Here is a 16,667-nt window from a genome sequence, read left to right on the forward strand (position 1 = left end):
GTGCTCCAAAAGTGAACATTGGCATGCCCCTATTGGGGTCAAGTTCCACATGGTGACTGGCTTCTTACATGCTGACACACCAATACATTAACCCTTCCCCCATGGCAGGGTTACCCAATTTGCACTAGCAATGATTGATTCCTTTATTGGGCTTGTGTTAGCCTTTCCTACTGGTGAGACCAAGATAATTGTCCTCACTGAATCCATCTTGGTCCCCTTTGATCCCTTTCATGCCATTGACTCCAATCAAGGCACATATTTGACTTCCTATGCAGTGCAACACTGGGCTTTAAAGGAAAGCAACATCTGGAATTTCCATTTACCTTATAAACTGCAGGGAGCTGGGATCATAGACAGACAAATGGCCTTCTTAATGAATTATCACTCAAACTCCTTCAGGGAAAATGGTCCCCAAAATGGTTCACCTCATTGCCTCAAGCCTTGATCCTCCTCAATCCCTGGCCTGCTGGGTTCAACCTCCTCACACTAATTTCCTCCAGCCTCCTGGAATTCCTTTCTTGGTAATCAGGGGAAGGCCTGCTTACTTTGTGGTGTGTGAAGCCTTTTTATCAAGACAGTCAACATAACTTCCCCATATAAATTTGACTTTTTGATCATCTCACCACAATATGGGCAGTGGCAATCTAATCCAGGGCAGATTATACATTATGATCCCCTTGTCCTAGGGAGACCTGGAGAGCCCCTCTACCCACCTTGTCCTAAGACAGGTTTACCAGGAGGGGCAGTTACTTCTCCTGGAGACTCTTCCGTTGTATTCAGGTTACAAAGGATGGCTGCTTAACCCAATTCCCCCAACTTATTTAAAGAAGTGGAACTCATAGCCGCAGGTCCCAGCAGTGGAAAGGTGAGGGTTGCGATCCATGGTGACAGTGAGGTACTTCTGGTGGATGTTAACCATATCTGGAAATGACAACAGCCAACAAAAGTGAAACCTCACCTCCTCCATACTCATTTTCATTACAGAGTGGAGGGAGACAGCATTGGTCTAGGAAAATAAGAGGTATTTACGACCCAACACCTCTCCAATGGTGGTGGTACAACTTCCCCCAGCACCAAGGCTGCCTCACCAAAGCTATCCATTGTCAGGCTCTCCATGGCTTCAGATATTAGTTTTCTTATGTTTAGGATGGGCCATTGTGTTACTGATTGAGCCCTTGGGCCTCAAGATAACCATCAGGGAAGCCTGCATCAACTGCACCTGCCTTGAGCAGTACTGTCTCAAAAACTGGGCCAACTGGATGTGCTGGCAAGCAATAATACACTACCTGAGACCAGCATGTCACAGAGCATGGTTCATTCATTAAAAGTAGCCAAGTTATATGCAAAATGGATGCAATGGCACCACTGTCTGAATAAGTCTGACTTAAAACCTACTCCCGCACAAATTTTGTCTGGCAGCATTGCTGGCAATTGGCTACATGCCTGCCCACAAGTTAGTCCCCCTTACCACTCCCCCATTGCTTAGGATCTTTGCATTAGTGTACTGCCTATAGTACAAAGCAGCACTATTTTGGAATGTACCACCATTATACACTGGGAATTCATTAATGCTGCATGCAAATGCACACAAAGTACATATCCATCCTGGATGAGTGGGCTCCAAATGACCAAAGAGAGGCTGCCCAGAGGTTTGTTCAATGTGCCCCAGATGACAATACCTGAGCCCATGAGCTTTCCATTGGTGATGCCAGCACCCCTACCCCTGGAAACTTGGCTGGCAATAGCTTCACCACCAGAGAACTTAACCCCCTTGGACTTGCCCTGTTTGTGCTGTGCCACCCTCCTGCCCATGCCCCTGATCCCAACCTGGAGAAAGACTGCTTGTGCTGATACAGTCCTCCTGAGTATTACTTTCCTGAAATAGCCAGTTAACCTAACTAAGGACCCTTACAATCATTACACACACCTCACCAGACTGGTGATGATCAGGCATCACAGAGTTGATTGTAATAAGAGAAACAAAACTACAAGGCCATGTTTGGCCAACGATGCCTCACCCATCCCAGGTCTCTTTCACACGAAACCACAGGCTGCTGCCTTTCCTAATAATGAACCCCAAGCTGTCCCTATCAGATAATGCAACCCAGACTCCCTCTCCACCAGCCCGAAACTCCATCAGGTTTTACAGGGGCACCCAATTCAAATACCACTCCCCCTTCCCCCACCAGTCATAAGCCTGACTGGCCAACTGCTGGAAACCCATCTCTATAATGTTATGAAAAGCATAGTCCCTGGGTCTGCATGCTCTTCTTCAGCCTCCCACCTACTTGGTTGAGCCCATGCTCCTGACATGTTCCCCCTGTGGCCATCCGAGGCCTGCAGCTCTTCTCTCTCCTAAGACCTGTGAGCCCTAATAAACTTTTATTTCATACAACTCTGGTGTCATTTGTCCTTGCTATACCTATTTGTATAAAGATCCTTATAACACAATCTGTAAAATGGGAATAATAACAGAACTCCTGCACAAGATTGCCATGAAAATTAAATAAAGTAATAGCAATATAATCCTTAGCACAGTTCCAGATCTAGTGTAAATGCTCAATATTCATTATCATTATTGCTATCATAAATAGCACTTATTGAATTAACTTGTTTTTCTTAACCACAATCATCATACACACCACCCCATGAACTTTTTGAGATGATGAGCAAAGACAGACATCCTTTTTGATTGGAGAATTGGGGAAGCTTCCTGGAAGAGGTGACATTTGAGCCAGGCCCTGAAGGGTTGAATTGGCATGGGTCTATAAGAAGAAGGATGGTATTTCTCCTGGATAAGGAAAAAAAAAAACAAAAAACAGATAGATATATAGAGACCTCAGTAGAACTGATTGGCCTTTGAAATTGTGCAAATTATCTTAACTGAGCAGACGTGTGCTAACAGACTCCTTCTCAGGCTCTGGGCTAGGCTAGGAAGATAGAAAGCCAATAAGAATCCCTCAGTCTATTGGAGGCAATAAAAGGAAATGACTGCTTACAATGCAGTGTGATGAGGACCCTACCAGTCCAGGAGATTAACTTTAGGGACTCAAGTGAATTGAGGGTGGAATGTTTCCCAGGCCCCCGTCTGCTGAAGGGCAGAAGACAGAAGAAATCCCTGTAGGCCTTGGGCTGCCTTGGAGAAATGAATAAAGAAGCACCTGTGTTCTGCTCCCACTACCAGATCCCACTCCCTCCTTCTCCTTTGGCTAAGCATGGATTAACAGAGAATAGGAAGTGAACGTCTGCATTCCCTGAGCCCAAATCTCCTGGAATTGAGGTCTTGACTATGGAAGAGGCAACCAAATTCTGGCTGGGATAGCACATCTAAAATTATTGCAAAGAAAATGGTATTCAGTTGCCTAAACATTATGTGTTGAAAGGGGGACAAGTCAACAAGGAAACTCAGGAAAATATTTTCTCCCCTGAAATGTACACTCCACGAGACAGGGACACACTGAGGATCTGAATATTCTAGCCTTGGTATGCAGTCAGGGGTGTGACCTATGATAGCACTCAAATATTTGTTGAATTCATAAAATAATGCATGAATGAAGACTCAGAGGAGGATCTCTCCAGTAAAAGGAAACTGGCCCCTGGTGTCCTTGCTCAGTGCCCTCAAATAGAGTCAGCCAAAGTCTGGTGTCATTTAAACATTTGAAGCATCAACCAACTCCTTTTGCTTTATATTTCTCCTCACTACACAAGATTTGCCCCCGTAACTGTCCCCACTCCCCTACACCACCCCATGGTTCTATCAGCCTAGAAGTATGTTCAGCATGCAGCAAGGAACATTCCAGTCCAGATTACTGATCCTCTTCCTGCAAAGTCACTTCTTGGTGTCCTGGTGCATGGCCTCAGAAGGTGTGAATGGTTTGCTCCTGTCAGGCTCCCCAGCTCCATTCAGATCTGAGGTTCTCACAAGACCCAACCACTGTCCCACCAAGTTGGCCTCCTGACCCACGGGCCTGCTGATGCCCCCACCTCACCACTCACCTCTTGATTTTACACTGATTGCTGAAGTCTTTCTCCACCGCTGCTGACCTGGGTCAGCAAACCCTGGCCCAACCACAGGAAGTGATGTGGTTAAGTTATAACCGTAACTTCATATTCTGAGTCTGACTCTTCCGAATCACTTTTCAAATCACAGTCGTGGATGCGTGCATTTTCCCACCCAACACTGTCCCCTGGATCATCAAGAGTGTTAGCGATGCAGCATTTCTTAAAAGAGTGCTCCACCACTGTCTTCTGTTTAATGTGAACAGGAAGCTTTGGACAGAAAAACATTTAATGCCTTAATGATAGTCCTGCTCAATACACGAATCGGTCACACAAGCCTCTCATTTTTGAATTTTTTCTCATTTATTCCAAGGGTTTTTGCAATTTCTCCTGGTTTCAACTGCATCACTTGGCATGTGATGGGCAATCCTGTTGCACATGTCTTACTGACAAAATGTAGCACAGCTTTGTCTACTTGTGGATGTCTTCCTTTCTTAGGTCCTGGAAAGCATTTTGTTGATTTGTAAGAAAATATAGAATTGTGGTCATTGTGCCAATGATGAGTATTTGTTTCACTAATATCAAATGTATGCCCCGCTGCTCTGTTTCCATGCTTTTCTGCACAACCAATAATTTTTTGTTTCAATGCTGAATCACAGTGTGATCTATTTGAACACATTTTTAAATGACATTTAAACCTAACAAGTTTGATACCACCAATATGCAACTCAGTTAAAGTGATGACACTGTTCTAGTTTGCTAATGCTGCCAGATTGCAAAACAGCAGAAATGGATTGGCTTTTACAAAGAGCATTTATTTGGTTACAAAGTTACAGTCTTAAGACCATAAAGTGTCCAAGGTAAGTCATCAACAATCGGGTACCTTCACTGGAAGATGGCCAATGGTGTCCAGAAAACCTCTGTTAGCTGGGAAAGCACGTGGCTGGTGTCTGCTCCAGAGTTCTAGTTTCAAAATGGCTTTCTTCCAGGATGTTCCTCTCTAGGCTGCAGTTCCTCAAAAATGTCCCTCTTAGTTGCTCTTGGAGCATTTTTCCTCTCTTAACTTCTCCAGAGCAAAAGTCCGCTTTCAACAGCTGTCCCCAAACTGTCTCTCATCTGCAGCTCCTTTCTCAGCTCCTCTGTGTTCTTCAAAGTGTCCTTCTTGGCTGTAGCAAGCTCGCTCCTTCTGTCTGAGCTTATACAGTGCTCCAGTAAACTAATCAAGGCCTATGCTGAATGGGCAGGGCCACACCTCCAAGGAAATTATCTAATCAGAGTTATCACCTACAGTTGGGTGGGTCGCATCTCCATGGAAACACTCAGTCAAAGAATTACAATCTAATCAACAGTAATACGTCTGCCCACACAAGATTGCATCAAAGATAATGGCGTTCTGGTGGACATAACACATCCAAACTGGCACAGACACTATACCCAACTTACACAGCACAGGCCAGGATAATTATATCACCTGGTTGACAGCAATTGTAAGATACATCCCAATTTCAGACAAGTCAAAATATGAAGAAATATGTACATTTTAGAACTGATAAAATCTGATTTTCAAGCCTGTAAGATTTACCAGATTCATACAATTGCAAGTAAAATAAGCCCAAGAGCTAAGGAATAAGCGTATTAGTAGAAAACTGGTGAAGTAAAGATTATCTTTAAGATAAAATTTGCAGTGGTCCAATTTGGTTTTAATTCCCTTTATTTTTATATGACTTATACGTAAATCTTTTTTTGGGGGGGGAGGGGATATGACTTAAAATCCAAGTGCAAATGGTCTTCCGTCTTTTAGTAAATTTCAAGACCATGTCACTAAATGCAGAAGCTCCCAATCATTGCCTTGCATCATTCACTAATAATAGACTGTCTGGGGGTCAGTGGCCTTCATCAGCACGTGCCCTCCTTTGGCGAGCTGATCTGATCCTATGTGGAGAAGATGAAGTGTCTTCTCCTGTTTCAGATCCTGAAGTCTCATGCTCTTGCTCCTGGAATCCTATGTTTCCCACCAGTTCCTGCAGAAACTTGAATTTAGATTAAAAAAAAAAAAACGATGCCGTATAAAATGTCAACCACACACCATCAGCAGCAGGAGGATCTGCAGTGTGACCATGAACACCAGTAGGGTCAGCCCAACATTGCATCACATCTTGGGGTGGGGAGGGAGGTGAGCAACACAAAGGCAGGGGCGCAGGCACCAGTGGAGCAGGGGGCAGAGTCTGGGTGCCAGGAGAGCCTGGGGTGGCTGGCTGTGCCTCCAGGGCAGAAGCCACGTGCCTGTTGACTGGAGAAAGCACGAGCAGAGGGATGCACAGCAGCGACAGGAACCCTGTCACTGCCCACTGGAAATAGCCTTGGCCCCAAGGAGGGCAGATGTTAAGGTGTTAATGTCTCCCTGCAGCCTCTGCAGCTGCCCCTCAGCCTCAGGTCTCCCTCACCAGATATAAAATTCTTGGTTGGCAGTTGTTTTCTTCTAGTACTTTAAGGATTTCAACCACCACCTCCTTACCTCCATGGTTTCTGACAAGAAATTGGCACTCAGTCTAATTGGGACTTCCTCATATATAACATGTTTTTCTCTTGCAGCTTTCAGAACTCTCTCTTCATCCTTTGCATTTGATAAGTTGACTACTTAAGTGTCTGGGCATGGTTCTCTTCAAGTTTATCATGTTTGCACTTAGTTGGGCTTCCTGAATGTGCATATTCATTTCTTTCATTATATTTGGTAAGTTTTCCACCATTATTTCTTTGAATATTCATTCTGCCCTTTCTCTCTTTCTTCTCTTACTGGAACTCCCATAATGCTTATATTGGCATGCTTGATGGTGTCCATGGATGTCTTAGTCTCTGTTCACTTTTATTAATTCTTTTTCCTTTCTGGTCTTCAGCCTGAATCATTTCAATTGTCTTGTCTTTGAGAGCACTGATTCTTTCTGCTACCAGCTCCAGTCTGCTGTTGAATACCTCAAGGGAATTTTTCATTTTGGTTATTGTGGTCTTTAACTCCAGTATTTGTTTGATTCCTATTGAGACTCTCAAAGAGATTCTCATATTGTTCATTCTTTCTCCATGTTTTCCTTTATCTCCTTGAGCATATTAAGGATCATTTTTTTAAAAGTCTTTGTCCATCCTGAATGCCTCTTGGTTGCTCAGATGTGGCCCTCTCTCTCTAGCTAAGCCAACTTGGCAGGTGAAATCACTGCCCTCCCCTCTATGTGGGATCTGACACCCAGAGGAGTGAATCTCCCTGGCAACGTGGAATATGACTCCTGGGGAGGAATCTAGACCTGGCATTGTGGGATGGAGAACATCTTCTTGACCAAAAGGGAGCTGTGAAAGGAAATGAAATAAGCTTCAGTGGCAGAGATTCCAAAAGGAGCCGAGAGTTCACTCTGGTGGGCGCTCTTATGCACAATATAGATAACCCTGTTTAGGTTCTAATGACTTGGAATAGCTAGCAGTAAATACCTGAAACTATCAAATTGCAACCCAGGACCCTTGAATCTTGAAGATGATTGTATAACAATGTAGCTTATGAGGGGTGACAATGTGATTGGGAAAGCCATGTGGATCACACTCCCCTTTGTCCAGTGTACGGATGGATGAGTAGAAAACCGGGGGCAAAAAAAAAAAAAAAAAAGGCACCTAGTGTTCTTCTTTACTTTAATTGTTCTTTTTCACTTTAATTTTTATTCTTGTGTGTGTGTGTGGTAATGAAAAGGTTAAAAACTGATTTTGGTGATGGACACACAACTGTATGATGGCACTGTGAACAATTGATTGTATGCTTTGTATGACTGCATGGTATGTGAATATATCTCAATAAAATTGAATTATTAAAAAAAAAAGAATAAACAAACGTGGATGACAAAAAAAAAAAGTCTTTGTCCGGTATATACAAAGTCTAGTCTTCTTTGTTATTTCTGGATTTTTATCTTGTCCCTTTGGATGGACCATCATTTCCTGTCTCTTTGTTTGTCTTGTAATCATTGTTGCACACTATCATTTTAATACTTTAAAGTGTTAACTCTGGGATTTAGTCCCTGGTCTGTCTGTCCCTTAAGTTTGTATCCTGCTGGTGATATGACAGAGATTTCCTTGAGGACCAGGAGCCAGCTAAAACAAACTAGTTAGGGCAAAAGGCACCTTTCACAGTCTTTGAAAATTGGCTCTGCTTTAGCTGGTCATTTGCTTCAGAGCTTAACTGTCTAATCAAGAACATCAGTCCAAGGTGAATTCAAAGTGCAGGATCCTCTCCTGAGCCTGTGTCTTTTTTTTCACAAAAAGCTTGTGCTGGCTTGTGGCCTTAGGAATTCCCCCATTTACAGGAATCCTTATATCCCCTCTCCTCCTTAGGAAATAGACAATCCCCCACCCACCCCCTTCCAGGATGCTCTATTATATGTTTTAAAGCCAATACCCATGGAGCATCTTATGCTGCCATCTTGGTTGACTGGAAGCCTGGAGACACTCTGAACATTTCCTGGCACACAATACACACTGAATAAATGTTGGCTTTTATTAATACTGCAGTTGTTACTACCACATACCTGCCATGTGCTGGCATTGTGCTGGGCTCTAGGAGATTCAGCAGGGAGCTAGACAGGCCTCTACCCTCAAGAAGTGCATACACTCCAGGGAAAGCAAAAGTAAAGTAGCAAATATAACACAGTGTCATGAAGGCTGGAAAGCACAGGGAGCTGTGAGAGCAGAGAGGGGACTTTCTTTGGTGGGGTGAGGGGAATGGAACACCAGATAGGGTGGGGCCAACTTGTGACTCCAGGTGCTCAGCCTGGGTGGTGCTCACCCTCAGGTGTCTGTCCCTGAAAGAGTTCATAGAAAGCCCCTTCCCTCCCATAAACCTTATAACCTGCAATTCAAGTCCCCAACATTTATTAAGCATCTAATGTGTTCCAGCAATCAGGGGAGCTTCTCCCCATCTCTCCTAAGAGAGACATTTTTTGCTGGCTGACTGTAGAAGCAGAGGATGGAAGAAGAGGGTGGGGAGAGGAGAAAAGGAAAGCTGCTGACAATTTCTCTGCACCCTGGTCCTCCCTTCATCCCTGAGCAAGAAGGGCTAGTGGGTCCATGGGGAAGCCCTCATCTCTCGTGGCAGATGGAGACTTCTTACGTACCTGGGCCACCACTCCCACCCTGGCTGCCACCCCCACCACACATGCAAACCTCACTGTACAATCAATAACAACACAAAGAAAGCCTCGACAAACATAAACGTGAATTCCTCAGGTGCCAGAGGGACCTCACGCTGACCTTCAAGGCTTGGCCACTCAGGAAACCTGGAAAGAGAAGCCGGTTTGTGGAGAGACAGGATGCTCCTGTTCCTTACTCTCCTTCCCTGTCCTCTTCCATTCCAGCCACCCTCAGCCCCAACGTGGCAGTGTCGGGCGCCCTTGTGTCAGCCAGAGCGTTCTTGTAGTCTCCCTGCCAGGATCCTCAGCTTTTCCCTCTCCTGTACTCAGGCATCCCCTCTGCCACAGCCTGAGGCCTGCTGTCTCTACCTAGCGCCGTGGCTGTGCCACAGCCGGCTCTAGTTACTGCCAAGATTCCCTTCCTTCATTTTCTCTGAATCTTTTCTCATTTATATTGTAAAATTCAGTATTCTATGCATGTAAAAGAATATGTATTAGTCATGCAATGCCATGTAACAAACTACCCCAAACTTCAGGAGCTTAAAATAGCAAACCTTTATTATCTCACACAGTTTCTGAGGGGAGAAAGCTTGGAGCAGCTTGATGGGGTGGCTCAGACTCAGGGTCTCTCATGAAGCTGCAGGATGTTGGCCAGGCCTGAGGTTGTCTGAAAGTGGGAAGGAGCCACCTCCAAGCTCAGATGCATGGCTGTCAGCCGGAGCCCTTTGTCCCCTGCCAAAGGGGCCTCCCCATAGTGCTGCTATGGACATGGCAGCTGGCTTCCCCCAGAGTGAATGCTCCAAGAGAAAGAGAGCCAGAGAAACCAAAATAGAAGCCCCAGTGCCTTTTAAAACCTAATCTTGGAAATGACACACTATTGATTTGCCTTATCTTAGTGATCACACTGGTCAACCCTGTACAGAAGGGGATATGAATTCCAGGAGACGGGATTCATTGGAATCCCCCTTACAGGCTAGTTGCCACGAAACATATTTAAGGAAATGTTAGTTATAAAACAAAATATGATTAACACCCATGAACCTGCTACTCAAACAAGAACTAGAACATCATCTAATAATGTGCATCTTCCTATATGTTCTTTTCATACACGCTTCACCTTCCTGTGTAAAGGTAATCATTCTCCTGAATTTTGTGTTTATTATTCCCTTGATTAAAAAAAAAAAGTTTTGCCATGTATATATGTATATATGCTTAAATATACATTTGCTTAGTTTTGCTTTTTTTTTTTTGTCTTTATATTCTATAGTTAGCTGTATGTAGCTGGGTAGTGCTCCCATTTCAAGGCCCCTCCTCCAAGCCCCCAGCATCTATAAAACTCTTCCCTTTTGTTTCCCCCACTCTGTACAAGTAGCAGCTGCTTCCTGTACTTATTTCTGTACGATGTTCTTTATTTATTCATTTATCCGTTCTTCTGTCAACAGATGTTTGAGTTGTTTCTATTCCTTTGCCATTTGAACCATGGTGCTAAGTACATTTAGTACACGTCTCCTAGTGCAAGAGTTTCTCCAGATACATACCTCAGAGTAGGGTGCTGGTCCTAGGGTTTGCAAACGTTCAATTTTGCAAGATAATGTCAAAGTGGTTGCACCAATTTGCACTTTCATTAGCAACTTATACAAAATCGTATTGATCCACACCCTCTCCCTGTGGCATATGTGAGGGAGAGGTGGACGCAGGCCTGGGAGGGAGGGAGGCTGAAGGGCACAGAAGCTGGCAGGGGAGGACACACCCAACTCAGCCAGAGGAGCTCCCCTGCCTCTGGGGGAGTATGAAGCTGGGCCCACTTGGGGAAAGGCTCACTTAGAGGTGTACACCTCGGCACCCATCCCCTTCTGTTGTCCACAGGAAAGCATCTTCATCCTCCCTGTTGTAAGAATCCATGAGAGTCCTAATGATGAACCCTGCCACAAATAGCAGCTGCTCACTAAACACGTTTCCTTTCCTCCCCATGTTTCCTCCCCCACTGAAGCCACTTCTTTTAAAAAGTGGAAGAAAATGAACAAAACAAACCGCCGGGTACATCACAGTGCTCTGATCGCCACATCATTAACAGAGCATTAATCAATTGCTTACCCACAGAAAGGAAACGTTAATTACCTACCACGGAAATTGTAAAAAGAAAAAAGGAAACATGAGTTCAAATTTTAAATTTTTTATCAGGGACCCTGCATGGTGAGAATGGGAATGAGCTGGTTTCTCTCAGATCTAATCACTGGCAATCAAATTGAGGACTTCCGGTGCCTGGGCGGCCTCCTGCTCCCACTCTCCGCCCCATCCTGCCCCCAGCCTGAACCTCTTCTTAGGGGAGGGCAGAAAGAGGAAAGCAGCCGAGGCTAAGCCCGCCCCACAGGATGCTCCCTCGGGGAGCTGCTCAAGGGCAGTAATTCAGAATTCCCACCTTGAACCACCTCCTCACCTGGCTCATTGCTGCCCAAACTCCCACCACAGGGACAGTGGCAGGAGCTGCGATGTGCTGCCCAAGAGCCCCTTTCCAGGACTGCCTCAGCTGATGGAAGCCCCCTCACCATGGGTCACGCCGCCTTCCCCGGCCAGCCTGCACCCGATGACAGCTCGGCCCTCTCACCCCGATTTGGGGCAACTCAAGTCAGTCCAGCTGCAGGGCTGCTGGTGGGGACGGCTGGGGCTGCTGTCCGCTCTGCACCACAGGCAAGGATCCTGAGAGAACTCCCCATTAACTGTCCATCTCCGAGTTTGCTTCCTGCGGATCCCATCAATTGTGACAGGCTTTAAAATAAGCAGTGATAAAATGCTGTGGGGAATTTTTAACAAGGTTGAACTTAATTGTTAGGAAATGGATAGAGGTGCGGGTAGCTTGTTATTGGGACTATAAGTGATAGTGCTGAATTGTAGGTGAATTTGGTTGAAAAGGGTTGTTTAGATCATGTATGTCACCAGAAGAAAAGCTAGAGGTTTAAATACGGGATTGTATAACACAGTGAACATTGAAGTAGTTTAAGACTGACACAACAAATATAAATAAGTTCTTTCATGAACTAGTACAAATGTATGACACTTGCAGAAAGAGCTAATAATAGATCGGTATATGGGGGGAAAGTACCTATTGCAAACTACGGACTGTAGTTAACAGTAATATCTTAAAATCCTTTCATCAACAGTAAAAGTGTGCCACAATAATACTAGGGGTCAGGAATAGGTGAGGATAAGGGGTGGGGTGGGGGTTCTTTTTTATGTCTACCTGTTCTTTTCTTTGGGGAGCAAAAGAAAATGGTTCAAAATTGATGATTGTACAACTAGGGGATGACACTCTGACACAGTGATCATACACTTTGGATGGATTATATGATATGTGAATATACCTCAATAAAATTTGTAGTTACAAAAAAAGGTGAAAAAAGACATTTTCAGAGAATGAAAGCTGAAAGAAAAAAAATGCTATAGGTGGGGATACACATTAAGCAATTTACATTTCTCAGAATCATCAAGTTAAGGGGAATTCGGAAGTCATCAGTCCAGCCCGCCTCTCCATACAGCAATCCTACTTTAGCATCCCAGACTCAGCTAATGGGGGTCTCAGCTTGCAGGCTGATGGGGAGGGGCTTGTCTTACAGAGTAGCCTAGATGGCTCAGACTGCTAGAAATCTCTATCTGTCCACACTGGTCAGCCTCTGCCAGTGAGCGGCAGGCCTGGGCTAGGCTGGGAGGAGGACAGGATGGGCCAGACCCTGTCCCTGCCCTCGGGGAGGACCAGGTCCAGAGTGAGGGTAGGAGCAGGACTGTCCAATGGCCTGGACATCTCCAGGCACTGTCAGAGGTCACCCCCAGCCCAGCCCTGACCCTGCGGCCTCCCTTCCAGCCGCCCAAGCCACCAAGCTGGGGTTGCTCCAAGCTGGAGCTATGCTGCCTCCCAGGTGGCAGAAGAGGCTGCTGATTTGCTTGGGATTTACCCAGTGGTTTTAAAACTTCTGCATGCATCATTCATGGATTGTTGAAATACACATGGCAGGGCTCCACCTCAAGGCTCTGATTCAGTAGGTCTGGGGCTGCCTGAAATTTACAATTATAACAAATTCCCAGCTGATGCTGCTGGCCCAAAGAAGCACTGATTTAGCCAGTTTCCAGGGACTTCCTGGAGACAGACAGGCTTAGACAAAAGCCGCAGCTAGATGTCACTGTCCCATCATGCCAGCCACCTGCCCCGGCCTGGCCAGCCAGGCTCACTAGGCACCTACTCACATGACTGCAGGGACGCAAAAGGATCTGCACACACATTCTGAACCCCACCCCAATACCTTTCCAGAGGCTAGGGTCACAGCCCATTGGGGACACCACCCACCCCTTCCTCCAGGGCCCAAAGAATTATTTGTTCACTGAATAATATTTATTGAGCTCCTGCTACATGTGGGATTCTGTGCCAGCTGCAGGAGATATAACCATCAACACGGCAGACACTTTCCTGACTTGCCTGGAGGTTGCAGACTCATAGAGAAGACAGGGAAATAAACATAAATTCACATACTTGGGGAACACCCCAAAGGACCAGGAGAGGATGCTCAGAGGCCCTACCTCTGAGAGGTCAGGGAATGTGGAGAGAGTGGCCTCTGCTGTAAAGTTTGAAGGAAGAGTCTGAGCTCACCAGGCAGAGGGGAGGGGTGGGAAGGGCTCCTGTGAAGAGCGGGAAGCAGGAAGCAGCCCTTCTGGAGCTCCTGGAACTAACGGTCCCACTTCCTTCCACATCTGGTACAGGATCTGGGGAAGTGGGTGAGGGAAGGCCCAGCTGAGGGCCTGTCTACAGGATTGAGCACTGAGAATTCAGATCCTGGGGTCCAGGCTGAGCTGCACTGTAACCATGTCCCTTGCCTATCTGTCAAATGGAATTTCATATTTCAAAATTCAGATTTCTGCATCCCTTAGAGCTGGGTGCCAACACTCTTGACTTGCAAGTGAGCACATGGAGGTCCATCAGGGAGTCTCTTGGAAAGTCATTGTGACAGGGCTGGGAACAGAGCTCAGGACTCCTCTTCCCTGATCTGTCAGCTGCTTTAGGGTCATAGGTCCCCAGAGGTTTCACCGACCTCACAGGGGTGGCCTGGGACCTGAGAGTTCAGTCATGGGAAAGCAGATTGTGCCGTACAACATTGGGGGCTTTCTTTGCTTCTTCTACTGTGGGCTAAGAGGGGTATTGGGCTGGGCTGAGAGTGAGAAGACCTGGGTCCCCAACCACAGCTCGGACACAAGCCCTGTGAACTTGGAGGCTGCATTTGCTGGGCTGACACTCATTTGATTCCACTGTGAAGAGGGAGAAAGGTATGGAGTTTAATGGTATCAGGTGAGATTCAAGTCAGATGCATGGGAGGACATCCTTGCCGAGGGTGGTAAGAATAAAATGGAAAGAGGCATCTGCCATCCCTGTGGTCATTTCCTGCTCTGAGGACAGGAAGTGAGGGCAAGGCACTACGGTGCATCTCCAGCTGTATCAGAGGTACTCAGTGAATCCCACTGAGATGAGGCATTGCCATTTGGGGAGAGAGGAAGGGTGGGCTGCAGGCAGGAAACTGAGCCCCAGAGGGACCAGAAGGTTGGGAGACATCCAGAGGAGCAAAATGAGTGCCAGTGTGGGGAGAGTGAAGGGATGGGGGAAGGAGTGCTTCCTTCTGGGTGCCCCACAAGCTAGATGGCAGCTTTCTGCAGGCTGGGCCCAGGGGCAAGGCAGAGAGTAGAGGGAAGGCAGGACTGTTGGCTTGTCCAGTTGCAGAACATGCAAACATATACAAATGATATTCACAGAAGTGGGCAGGATTCTCTTAGTCTCAGCTGCACTCTCCTGCAAGGAATAGGCTGAGCCCCACACAGCAGAATGTGAATCCTCTGGGTACCAGCACCCAGGGACATTTCCTTCCCTCACACCTCCACCCCCCACCCCACAACAGTCCCCCCACTTTCTCTGGGCTCTTCCTCTGAACCATCTCCCGTAATCAGTGGATTCCAGGTAGCCCCATAAAAGTTTCTCCAGATCTGATTAAGACAGCCCAAGCATTAACCTGGTTCAGCCCCTCAATTTTCTAGGCCTTAAGTCCCTGGGGTGAAGACGGGGAAGGGTGGGCCAGGGAGGCTAAGAAGCTGCCATCTTTCTACACTGGAAGAGCCATGCACCAGCCTGAGAGCAGGGGAAGGGACAAGCTGATATCCTGAGGAGCCTTCCAGCCCAGAGACCAGTATCTACTGGCTGGATAAAGGATATTAAATATTCAGCCAGTACACGGCAGGGTGAAGAGCCCACCACTACAAGGACCCAAGCTGGAGACTGGGCTGAGAGCTGAGCCTGTGTCTCCAACTGGCAGGGCCAGTTCCCTAATTAGGACCCAGGCAGAGTCAGTTACCAAGAGCCACAGTTCAGGAGAAAGTCAATCCACCTGAAGATGAGCCTTCTGCAAGATGTTCTGGGCTTGGAACAGAGGGAAGTGGCAGGGATGGTGGGGAAAGTTTCCCAAGCCATGGCCCAGGCCTATTTAAAGGTTTGCTATTGTAAAATGCCTGGCATCAGGGGACAGAGGGCTAAATAATTCAGAAAACAAATGGAGAAGCAGCAGTTGCTGATGCTGTCTGAGGTTCAAGCCAGGATGGCCACAGCAGGATCCTTGGCCTCCTGGGGGAAACAGCAGAGGCAGATGTGTAGGGGGCAGCTGAGGAGGAGTGATCTCAAAGCCAGCCTTGAGGCTGGCTTGGCTGGCTTTGTTTCTCAGGGCATTTCCCAGGCATCCCCCCCACTCCCATCCCACCCATGGTCCAGTGAGGGCTGGAACCTGGGGCTTCTGACCCTCCCCCTCCTCGCACCCCAGACAGGACCCCTCCCCTCTGCATGGCAGCTTTCACTGCCCAGCTTTCTCTGCTCTCCTGAGGGGGCATCAGGGATTACTGAGGTGGGAGCAGCCACCGGAGACCTGGTTCTGGGCATGGCTTTGGCTCAGCTAAGCTGTGTGATCTTGGGCAAGTCCCATCCCAAGTTACATCCCCTGGGCCTTCAGTCCTTACATCCTCCTCTGCAGGATAAAGGCATTCACATCTGAGGTCCCTTCTAGCGCCACATTCTCTGGTTCTAAGCCCCATTTAACAGATAAAACAATTGAGTCTTGGCCTGTGGGTGTCATGAACGGCAGAAAGGCCTCTTCCAGTTGCCCCCACTGGGACCTGCCTCCTGCTTCCAACTATTACTCAGCTAATCCAGCAGCTTGATAGGGAAGCACCCTCTACTCTCTCTGCACCCCAGAGGCCCATGGCAAGGAAAATCCAGTTTTCTGACTCCTTCTCTTGCCTGGTCCCAGAATTAGGAGACTTCCCAGTGCTTAATGAAGCCAGGACCAACCTAATCAAATGACTTGTGTTAATAAATACCTTTCAACCCTCATAGGGAACTAACACATTCAGAATAAAATAGGAAGAAAAGTTACTATCTGGAAATGCCTGGGATCCTACCTGGGCTGAACCCTGTGAAGTCATTGTGGGATATTATAG

General features: G+C 46.8%; 1 pseudogene; it reads right to left on the reverse strand.

The window, feature by feature from the left end:
- Window positions 1-5,882: 5,882 nt before the first annotated feature.
- On the reverse strand, window positions 5,883-6,154 carry LOC119518172 (annotated as a pseudogene).
- Between the last annotated feature and the right edge of the window lie 10,513 nt (window positions 6,155-16,667).

Source organism: Choloepus didactylus, chromosome 2, assembly GCF_015220235.1.
Source record: "Choloepus didactylus isolate mChoDid1 chromosome 2, mChoDid1.pri, whole genome shotgun sequence".
Classification (NCBI taxonomy): domain Eukaryota; kingdom Metazoa; phylum Chordata; class Mammalia; order Pilosa; family Megalonychidae; genus Choloepus; species Choloepus didactylus.